The sequence below is a fragment of the Nerophis lumbriciformis genome, linkage group LG16 (assembly GCF_033978685.3).
Source record: "Nerophis lumbriciformis linkage group LG16, RoL_Nlum_v2.1, whole genome shotgun sequence".
NCBI classification, from domain to species: Eukaryota; Metazoa; Chordata; class Actinopteri; order Syngnathiformes; family Syngnathidae; genus Nerophis; species Nerophis lumbriciformis.
The window spans coordinates 14,952,099-14,962,098 of NC_084563.2; positions in this window are offsets into that span (position 1 = coordinate 14,952,099).

The following is a 10,000-nucleotide window of genomic DNA, read 5'->3' on the forward strand; positions in this document are numbered from 1 at the left end:
ATGTTCCAAATAAGTGTTTGATGAGCATTCCTCATCTTTATCTGTATTTATAGCCCCCTTTCCCAACTTCTTTGTCATGTGTTGCTGGCATCATATTCTAAAGTTAATGATTATTTGCAAAAAAAAAAAAAGTTTATCAGTTTGAACATCAAATATGTTGTCTTTGTAGCATATTCAACTGAATATGGGTTGAAAAGGATTTGCAAATCATTGTATTCCGTTTATATTTACATCTAACACAATTTCCCAACTCATATGGAAACGGGGTTTGTACGTATATACAATATCTGGGTATTTTTTCTAATAATGTCTATACTGTAAACCTTGAGTTGTTAAAGTTCAAGTGCACCTTTCTCCTCAAGTGTGCATGAGTGGATGTGTGCCTGTATGAAGGGTTTGCGTGAGCAAAGTATGACTGTTAACCCTGTAAGACCCGGACATAGAAATACATGAATAAAAAAATATTCAACCTGTCAGATGGTGTTGTAGGGGGCATTTGGGAATTAAAATGAAGTGTTGGCAAATTTTTCATATTTTGATAAGGTTTTATGGAACCGTTGTAACGATACAACATTGGGTGAAAAGGGTAGCAAAATTTGTATTGATTTTCTGAACAACATGTTCCACATGTTTTCACTTCAGTCAAACAACTAAGGGTTCATTTGAATGCTTATCGCTCATCGCCTTGACTCAGAACACTGTAAAATAATAATTATAATAACAACATTACTCATTTTTATGAACAGTCAATTTGATTTGAATCAATGAAAAACACACATTTTCAGGAACTTCTAGGGTGGTCTATGCTGTATATACAAGTTGGCTTTGGTAATGTGTCATGTGTACAACACTGTTGGTGTGATCAAGTTCTGCATTGTTCTTCTGGCAACCAGCATGCATGTGCTGTGATTTTAACTGTAAAATTCAATAAAATATATTTGCAATAAATAAAAATAAAAATAAAAGTTCTGTTACTTTAGAATAATATGACTCACATAGTCATCGCGATGATTACTTGAGTAAAAGTAAGTATTCAGTGAAAAATACTACTTAAGTATTGAGTATTGTGATTTATTTAATAGTTATTTTTTAATGGTGCTTGGACTACAGTGGAGGGCAGCACGGTGGAAGAGGGGTTAGTGCATCTGCCTCACAATACGAAGGTCCGGAGTAGTTTTGGGTTCAATCCCGGGCTCGGGATCTTTCTGTGTGGAGTTTGCATGTTCTCCCCGTGACTGCGTGGGTTCCCTCCGGGTACTCCGGCTTCCTCCCACCGCCAAAGACATGTACCTGGGGATAAGTTGATTGTCAACACTAAATTGGCCCTAGTGTGTGACTGTGAGTGTGAATGTTGTCTATCTGTGTTGGCCCTGCGATGAGGTGGCGACTTGTCCAGGGTGTACGCCGCCTTCCGCCCGATTGTAGCTGAGATAGGCTCCAGCGCCCCCCGCGACCCCAAAGGGAATAAGCGGTAGAAAATGGATGGATGGATGGAAAAAACATATAACATTCATGTACAATTTACTTCAACATATTTTCTCTATTTGGAAGTAGAATTCCTCTAAGCTGAATTGTGACTAGGGTTGTACGGTATTAGTATAGTACCGCGATACTAATGAATCATATTCGGTACTATACCGTCTCTGAAAAGTGTCATTGCTGGTTTACGAGCAGAGGAGCATGTTCGGCAGCGCACAATCACAGAGTACTTACAAGCAGACACAGTGTGTAGACAGAAAAGGGAGAACGGACGCATTTTGGCTTAAAAACTAACGATAAAGGTGAAGTTATAACACTGAAACACCCTCAGGACATGGCGAGGTAGCTGGCGGCTAAAGTCCATTCGCAGTCGGCAGTGTTTTAGCTACTTCTAAATCACAATCCTTGTCTCCATGGCGACAAATAAAGTAAGTTTCTTACAAGTATCATCCCTGCAGGACGAGGAATAGCTAAACATGCTTCACTACACACCGTAGCTCACCGGCGTCACAATGTAAACAAACGCCATTGGTGGATCTACACCTAACATCCACTGTGATGATACCAAGTACAATAGCGTATCTAGTCGATACTACTATGATTACGTCAATATTTTTTGGCATGACATCTTCTTTCATTTAAAAAAAATGTATAATATGTCTATAAAGTCAGTAAATATGTCCCTGGACACATGAGGACTTTGAATATGACCAATGTATGATCCTGTAACTACTTGGTATCGGATTGATACCCACATTTGTGGTATCATCCAAAACAAATGTAAAGTATCAAGCAACAGAAGAATAAGTGATTATTACATTTTAACAGATGTTAAACATGTTAAAAGAGAAAGGAAGCAGATATTAACAGTAAATGAACAAGTAGATTAATAATTCATTTTCTACCACTTGTCCTTAATAATGTTGACAAAATAATAGAATGACAAATGACAATAATAGTGTGAGAGTCCAGTCCACAGTGAGACCAGCAGGAGATCATCCTGAGTAGAGACAAGTCAGTAGCGCAGAGACGTCATCAACTGATGCACAGATGAGTGGTCCACCTCGGGTCCCCACTTTGAACAGCTAGCACTTCATCTGTGGTCACCTGATAACCTCTCCACGCAGGAGAGGGGGGCAGAGCAGAAAAGAGACGGCAGATCAACTGGTCTAAAAGGGAGGTCTATTTAAAGCACAGGTGTCAAACTCAAGGCCCGGGGGCCAAATCTGTCCCGCCACATTATTTTGGGGCGGCATAGCTCGGTTGGTAGAGTGGCCGTGCCAGCAACTTGAGGGTTCCAGGTTCGATTCCCGCTTCTGCCATCCTAGTCACTGCCATTGTGTCCTTGGGCAAGACACTTTACCCACCTGCTCCCAGTGCCACCCACACTGGTTTAAATGTAACTTAGATATTGGGTTTCACTATGTAAAGCGCTTTGAGTCACGAGAGAAAAGCGCTATATAAATATAATTCACTTCACTTCACATTTTATGTGGCCTGCGAAAGCCTGGAAAAAAATATGCGTTAATAAAATGCTTAATATTTTCTTACTAAATATATGTATTTCCCTTTTGACATTAAAAATCCTTTTAAAATTCAATATTATCAAAATCAAAATATTATATTATCATGTATTCCAAATATATGTTTTGTTAAAAATAAAGATACATGGGTTATAGTGTAAACATTGTACTTAAATATCTGCTTGGCTTATGATTTCAAAACAAATTATCAATCAAATTGTAGACTGTAAAATTGACAATAGATTTTACGGTTAAATTCCGCCGACGGAGTTTTTTTTTTTACTGTGAAATCAACTTTGCTACTGTTTTTTTTCCATTTACAGTAAGACATTAAAACGTTAAAAAACTGACAAAAAAAAAACTATTGAAACAAGATTTTACGGTAAAAAAAAGAACTGGCAGCTCTGTTGCATAAATTTTACCGCTAAAAACAGTGGTATGGTTTTTCCATTCCATTCCATTTTATGGACAGAATTTCTCGACGCAGTCAGGGCGTTGAGGGGATCTGGTTTGGTGGCTGCAGGATTAGGTCTCTGCTTTTTGCAGATGATGTGGTCCTGATGGCTTCATCTGGCCAGGATCTTCAGCTCTCGCTGGATCGGTTCGCAGCCGAGTGTGAAGCGACTGGGATGAGAATCAGCACCTCCAAGTCCGAGTCCATGGTTCTCTCCCGGAAAAGGGTGGAGTGCCATCTCTGGGTTGGGGAAGAGATCTTGCCCCAAGTGGAGGAGTTCAAGTACTTCGGAGTCTTGTTCACGAGTGAGGGAAGAGTGGATCGTGAGGTCGACAGGCGGATCGGTGCGGCGTCTTCAGTAATGCGGACGCTGTATCGATCCGTTGTGGTGAAGAAGGAGCTGAGCCGGAAGGCAAAGCTCTCGATTTACCAGTTGATCTACATTCCCATCCTCACCTATGGTCATGAGCTTTGGGTTATGACCAAAAGGACAAGATCACGGGTACAAGCGGCCGAAATGAGTTTCCTCCGCCGGGTGGCGGGGCTCTCCCTTAGAGATAGGGTGAGAAGCTCTGCCATCCGGGAGGAGCTCAAAGTAAAGCCGCTGCTCCTCCACATCGAGAGGAGCCAGATGAGGTGGTTCGGGCATCTGGTCAGGATGCCACCCGAATGCCTCCCTAGGGAGGTGTTTCGGGCACGTCCGACCGGCCACGGGGAAGACCCAGGACACGTTGGGAAGACTATCTCTCCCGGCTGGCCTGGGAACGCCTCTGGATCCCCCGGGAGGAGCTGGACGAAGTGGCTGGGGAGAGGGAAGTCTGGGCTTCCCTGCTTAGGCTGCTGCCCCCGCGACCGACCTCGGATAAGCGGAAGAAGATGGATGGATGGATTCCATTTATCTATTTTTTTTATATGCAGTAAAAAAAAAACACTGCTATTACTGTCAAATTCTAGTGACTGAACTGCCAGTTTTTAATGTAAATTTTCAAGATTTTTTTTGCAGCTTATGTAAAAAAAAATATATATTAATGTATTATATATATACAGTACATGTATATTCATATATTACTCATTGTTAAACGCGGCCCTCAATGAAAACGAGTTTGACACCCTTGATTTAAGGGCTAGAGTATACAAATGAGTTTTAAGACGGGACTTAAATGCTTCTACTTTAGTTGTTCCAAGTTTCTTGTCCGTGTTAAACTTTTAACCGACTCTGCCGCATCAACAGAGGCTACACGCTCGTTTGTCGGCGACGCTCCTCGCCTTGGTCTTTGACATTTGCAGCATCGATTAGACTCCCAGAGAACAACATTGTCTCAGGTGACAGCTGCCTAACAACTTTTGTGTGAAAGCCGAGAAATATTCTGCTCTTCTTTCTTCGCCCTCAAGCCGACGTCTCTCATCAAGCTACCTCGGGCGCTTTTATTAGCTTCTAACAGGCATGGTGACAAATCTGACAGCCACTTCAGGCCGAGCGTGCGGCGCTTCAATAAAGCCATTGGTCGCTTTTCTTCATAACAAACGACTTAGAAGCCACAGGGGGGGTGGAGGATATTTCTCGCCTTGGTATCGTCTTGTTTTTTTTTCTCCTGCAGATTTCACGCGCCAAATCTGTGTTGTGGATTGAGGAGGATTGTGCAACAATGTGTTGCTCTTGCAAATCCCAGAGACGTGCATCTTCCTCTTCCCGTGCACTGCTCAGGTCCGCTGACCATGTGACATTTAGTGTGGGTTTAGGTAACAGAACGTGCCAGCTGTAGGTCTATAATGGTGCACGCATTCGCAATCAGATTTTTTGGGCATGGGACATAGCCTCCAGTGTCAGTGTGGAACAGACTGACAAAGTGTAACAACCTTGCAAAATAATCACGTGTCTGCTCTGTAGACAAATACAGAGTGACCCAGCAAGTGTGTTAGTATTATTGATTGATTGATTGATTGAGTTTAGTTTATTTTGAACATGAACACACTTCCAGCGTAATACATCACACAATTTCATATCATTTCTCTTGACATCATGTCCGAAAAGGAGTAGGAAGAAGCAAAACGTATTTAATCCTACCCCTTTCCCACTTCAGAGCGTTTACACATGCATATGTTCATTTATTGTCTTCTTTTTGTAACACAGTTACATCAGTGAATGAGTAATACAGCAGTTCTTGTAATAGATCATGGGTGTCAAACTCTGGCACGCGGGCCAAATTTGGCTCGCCGTGTAATTTCATTTGGCCCTTGAGGCAATATCAAATTAACAATAGAGTTGGCCCGCCGGTATTATACGGCGACGGTGCCGTTGTAACACCGCATTCACTGCTAATACTCATACTTGCCAACCCTCCCGATTTTCAGTGCCCCTCTCGAAAGTCTCCCGGGGCAACCGTTCTCCCGAATTTCTCCCGATTTCTACCCGGACAACAATATTGGGGGCGTGCCTTAAAGGCACTGCCTTTAGCGTCCTCTACAACCTGTCGTCACGTCCGCTTTTCCTCCATACAAACAGCGTGCCGGTCCCTGTCACATGATATATGCGGCTTCTACACACACATAAGTGAATGCAAGCCATACTTGATCAACAGCCATACAGGTCACACTGAGGGTGGCCGCATAAACAACTTTGACACTGTTACAAATATGCGCCACACTGTGAACCCACACCAAACAAGAATGACAAACACATTTCGGGAGAACATCCGCACCGTAACACAACATAAACACAACAGAACAAATACCCAGAACCCCTTGCAGCACTAACTCTTCCGGGACGCTACAATATACACCCCCCGCTACCACCAATCCCCGCCCCCCCAACCCTGCCCACCTGAGCCCCGACATTAATGAACTAGCATCCCAGAAAAGATGGCAGGTATCTGGCTTGGGTACATCAGATTAGATCAGTGTGTCGCAAACTGAGCAATAAAAAGGCCTGAATGGTTGATTTATTCATTGTTATTTTATTTTCAAATTTATTAGCCTGTGGAAAAAGTTAATGTTGATATTTACCTCAGAAGGCTGCAAATAGAAAAGAGGCATTACATTTTTTATTTAAATTTTATTTAATATACCATCGATGTTTTTTCGTTTGTTTTTTGAAAGTTAATTTTGCACTTTTAAATTATATAAGCGTTGCTTGTTCCATATTCAGTGTTAAAGCAAATCAGTGTAGCAAACCGAGCAATAATTAACGTTTTATTCATGCACTTTCTCTTGCTACTTCAAGGCTTGAATGTTTGATTCATTCATTATTGTTATTTTATTTTCAAATGTATTATTAGCCTGCGGAAAAAGTTTATTTTGATATTTACCTCAGAAGGCTGCAAATAGAAAAGAGGCATTCAATTTTTATTTAAATTGTATTTGATATGCCATTGATATTTTTGAATTATTATTATTATTATTATTATTATTTGAAACTCGATTTTGCATGTCATTATAAAGTTATGTGATATATATAAGCCTTGCTTGTTCAATATTCAATGCAAAACTTGTTTGGGTCCCTATTAAAAGGTTAATTTGTTCAACCTTGGCCCGCAGCTTTGTTCAGTTTTAAATTTTGGCCCACTCTGTATTTCAGTTTGACACCCCTTTAAGTCAGTCATTATTAACATACCGTATTTTTCCGAGTATAAGTCGCACCGGAGTATAAGTCGCACCGGCCGAAAATGCATAATAAAGAAGGAAAAAAAACATATATAAGTCGCATTTTTGGGGGAAATTTATTTGATAAAACCCAACACCAAGAATAGACATTTGAAAGGCAATTTAAAATAAATAAAGAATAGTGAACAACAGGCTGAATAAGTGTACGTTATATGAGGCATAAATAACCAACTGGTATGTTAACGTAACATATTATGGTAAGAGTCATTCAAATAACTATAACATATAGAACATGCTATACGTTTACCAAACAATCTGTCACTCCTAATCGCTAAATCCCATGAAATCTTATACGTCTAGTCTCTTACGTGAATGAGCTGAAAAATATTATTTGATCTTTTACGGTAATGTGTTAATAATTTCACACATAAGTCGCTCCTGAGTATAAGTCGCACCCCCGGCCAAACTATGAAAAAAAACTGCGATTTATAGTCCGAAAAATACGGTACTGAGATGAAGAATATCCCATTTTCAATAAGGTTGAAGGTATTTCTCATAAGTTTTCTTCTTTGTACTATTGTAAGCAGTTTTAATTTGAACAACCCCTTAAACTGGATCATATCAGTACAATGTTTAACTTCTTTACTTAATCCATTCCATCATTTAATTCCACATACTGATAAGCTAAAGGTTTTTAGTGTTGTACGAGCATACAAACGTTTTAAGTTTGATTTTTTTCTAAGGTTATATGTCTCCTCTTTAGACCAGAATAATTGTTGTACATTCTTGGTTTGCTTTGTGCATCATTTTAGCTGTTTGCAATTTTACCAAATCGTTGAATTTCAATATTTTTGACTCAATAAATAAAATGTTTGTATGTTCTCTATAGCCAACATTATGTATCAGTCTAATTGATCTTTTTTTTGTAACACACTTAATGAATGAAGTGTACTTTTGTAGTTATTTCTCCATATTTCTACACAATAACGTATGACTTATTAACTTACAATGTAATTATTTTTGTATTGTTTCAGTTTCACAAACTCCTCAGTAAATTCACCAAAACGTCACGGTGGAGTTATTGGGTCTGTTTAGCTGATTGGCGAGCTAGCTTCCACAGGTAGTGGGTCCATGAAGTAGACTTCTGTTTTGTTCGAACAGCCGTTTTACTGCAGTGTTACAGACACCGTTTGGAAACTTTTATAAACATTTATATTAAAGTGTAAATAACTCTGTGGAGGTTGTCTCCTAGTGGGTGCTGCTGATCACACACTTGCATTTGAGTCCAGTGTTCAGAGTTCCATAAAGCTTTATTGCTCATCAATGTTCGTAACATGACTCTTGACTTTTCAGTCCGCCTCATCAAATGTTTGTAGCTTCCTTCTCTCCAAGCCCTCCTCCTCCTTCCGCTCCCGACCGCTACTGATAAAAACAACAGGCGATTAGACAACTAGCCCCAGCTGGGCAATCTAATCACCTGTCAGCTGTGTTCCAAAGCCGGCCCTGGCACACCAGGCTCCTGCAGCCAGCGCGCCGACCACACCCCCCTCCACAAACTAATTTTGCAACGTCTATACCTGCGGCTTGTAGTCCAGTGCGGCTAATATATGGAAAAATCCCTATAATTTATTAGGTGTGGCTAATATACCAGTGCACTCTATACTTAAAGTTACAGATGGTTTTAAGCTTTGTGTTTTTCTTCCTTACTAGTGTTGTCCCGATACCAAAATTATTTTGATACTTTTTGGTACTTTTCTAAATAAAGGGAACCACAAAAAATTGCATTATTGGTTTTAGTTTAACAAAAAAATGTTAGGGTACATTAAACATATGTTTCTTATTGCAAGTTTGTCCTTAAATAAAATAGTGAATATCCAGGACAATTTGTCTTTTAGTAGTAAGTAAACAAACAGAGACTCCTAATTTAGCTGCTGACATATGCAGTAACATATTGTGTCATTTATCTACCTATTATTTTGTCAACATTATTAAGGACAAGTGGTAGAAAATTAATTATTAATCTACTTGTTCATTTGCTGTTAATATCTGCTTACTTTCTCTTTTAACATGTTCTATCTACACTTCTGTTAAAATGTAATAATCACTTATTCTTCTGGCGTTTGATACTTTACATTAGTTTTGGATGATACCACAAATTTGGGTATCAATCCGATACCAAGTAGTTACAGGATCATACATTGGTCATATTCAAAGTCCTCATGTGTCCAGGGATGTATTTACTGAGTTTATAAACATCATTTTTGTTAAACGAAAGAAGATGTTGTGATGCCAAAAATATCGACGTAATCGTAGTAGTATCGACTAAATACATTCCTGTACTTTGGTATCGTTACAGTGGATGTCAGGTGTAGATCCACCAATGGCGTTTGTTTACATTTTGACACCGGTGAGCTACGGTGTGTAGTGAAGCATGTTTAGCTATTCCTCGTCCTGCAGGGATGATACTTGTAAGAAACTTACTTTATTTGTCGCCATGGAGGCGAGGATTAGTGATTAAGAAGTAGCTAAAACACTGCAGATTGCTGATGGAATTTAGCCGCTAGCTAGCTAGCCATGTCTTAAAGCATCTCTTCCTGAGGGTGTTTAAGTGTTATAACTTCACCTTTATTGTTAGTTTTTAAGCCAAAATGCGTCCGTTCTCCCTTTTCTGTCTACACACTGTGTCTGCTTGTAAGTACTCTGTGATTGTGCGCTGCCGAACATGCTCCTCTGCTCGTAAACCAGCAATGACGCGACGTGACGAAGGGGGGTGGCGGACCGGTACTTTTCAGAGGCAGTATAGTACCGAATATGATTCATTAGTATCGCGGTACTATACTAATATCGGTATACCGTACAACCCTATTCCTTACTATACCGAAATGACCCGACCTGTGAGCAAACAACCGTGGTACAGTTCGTACCGAAACGATTATGGCATAGT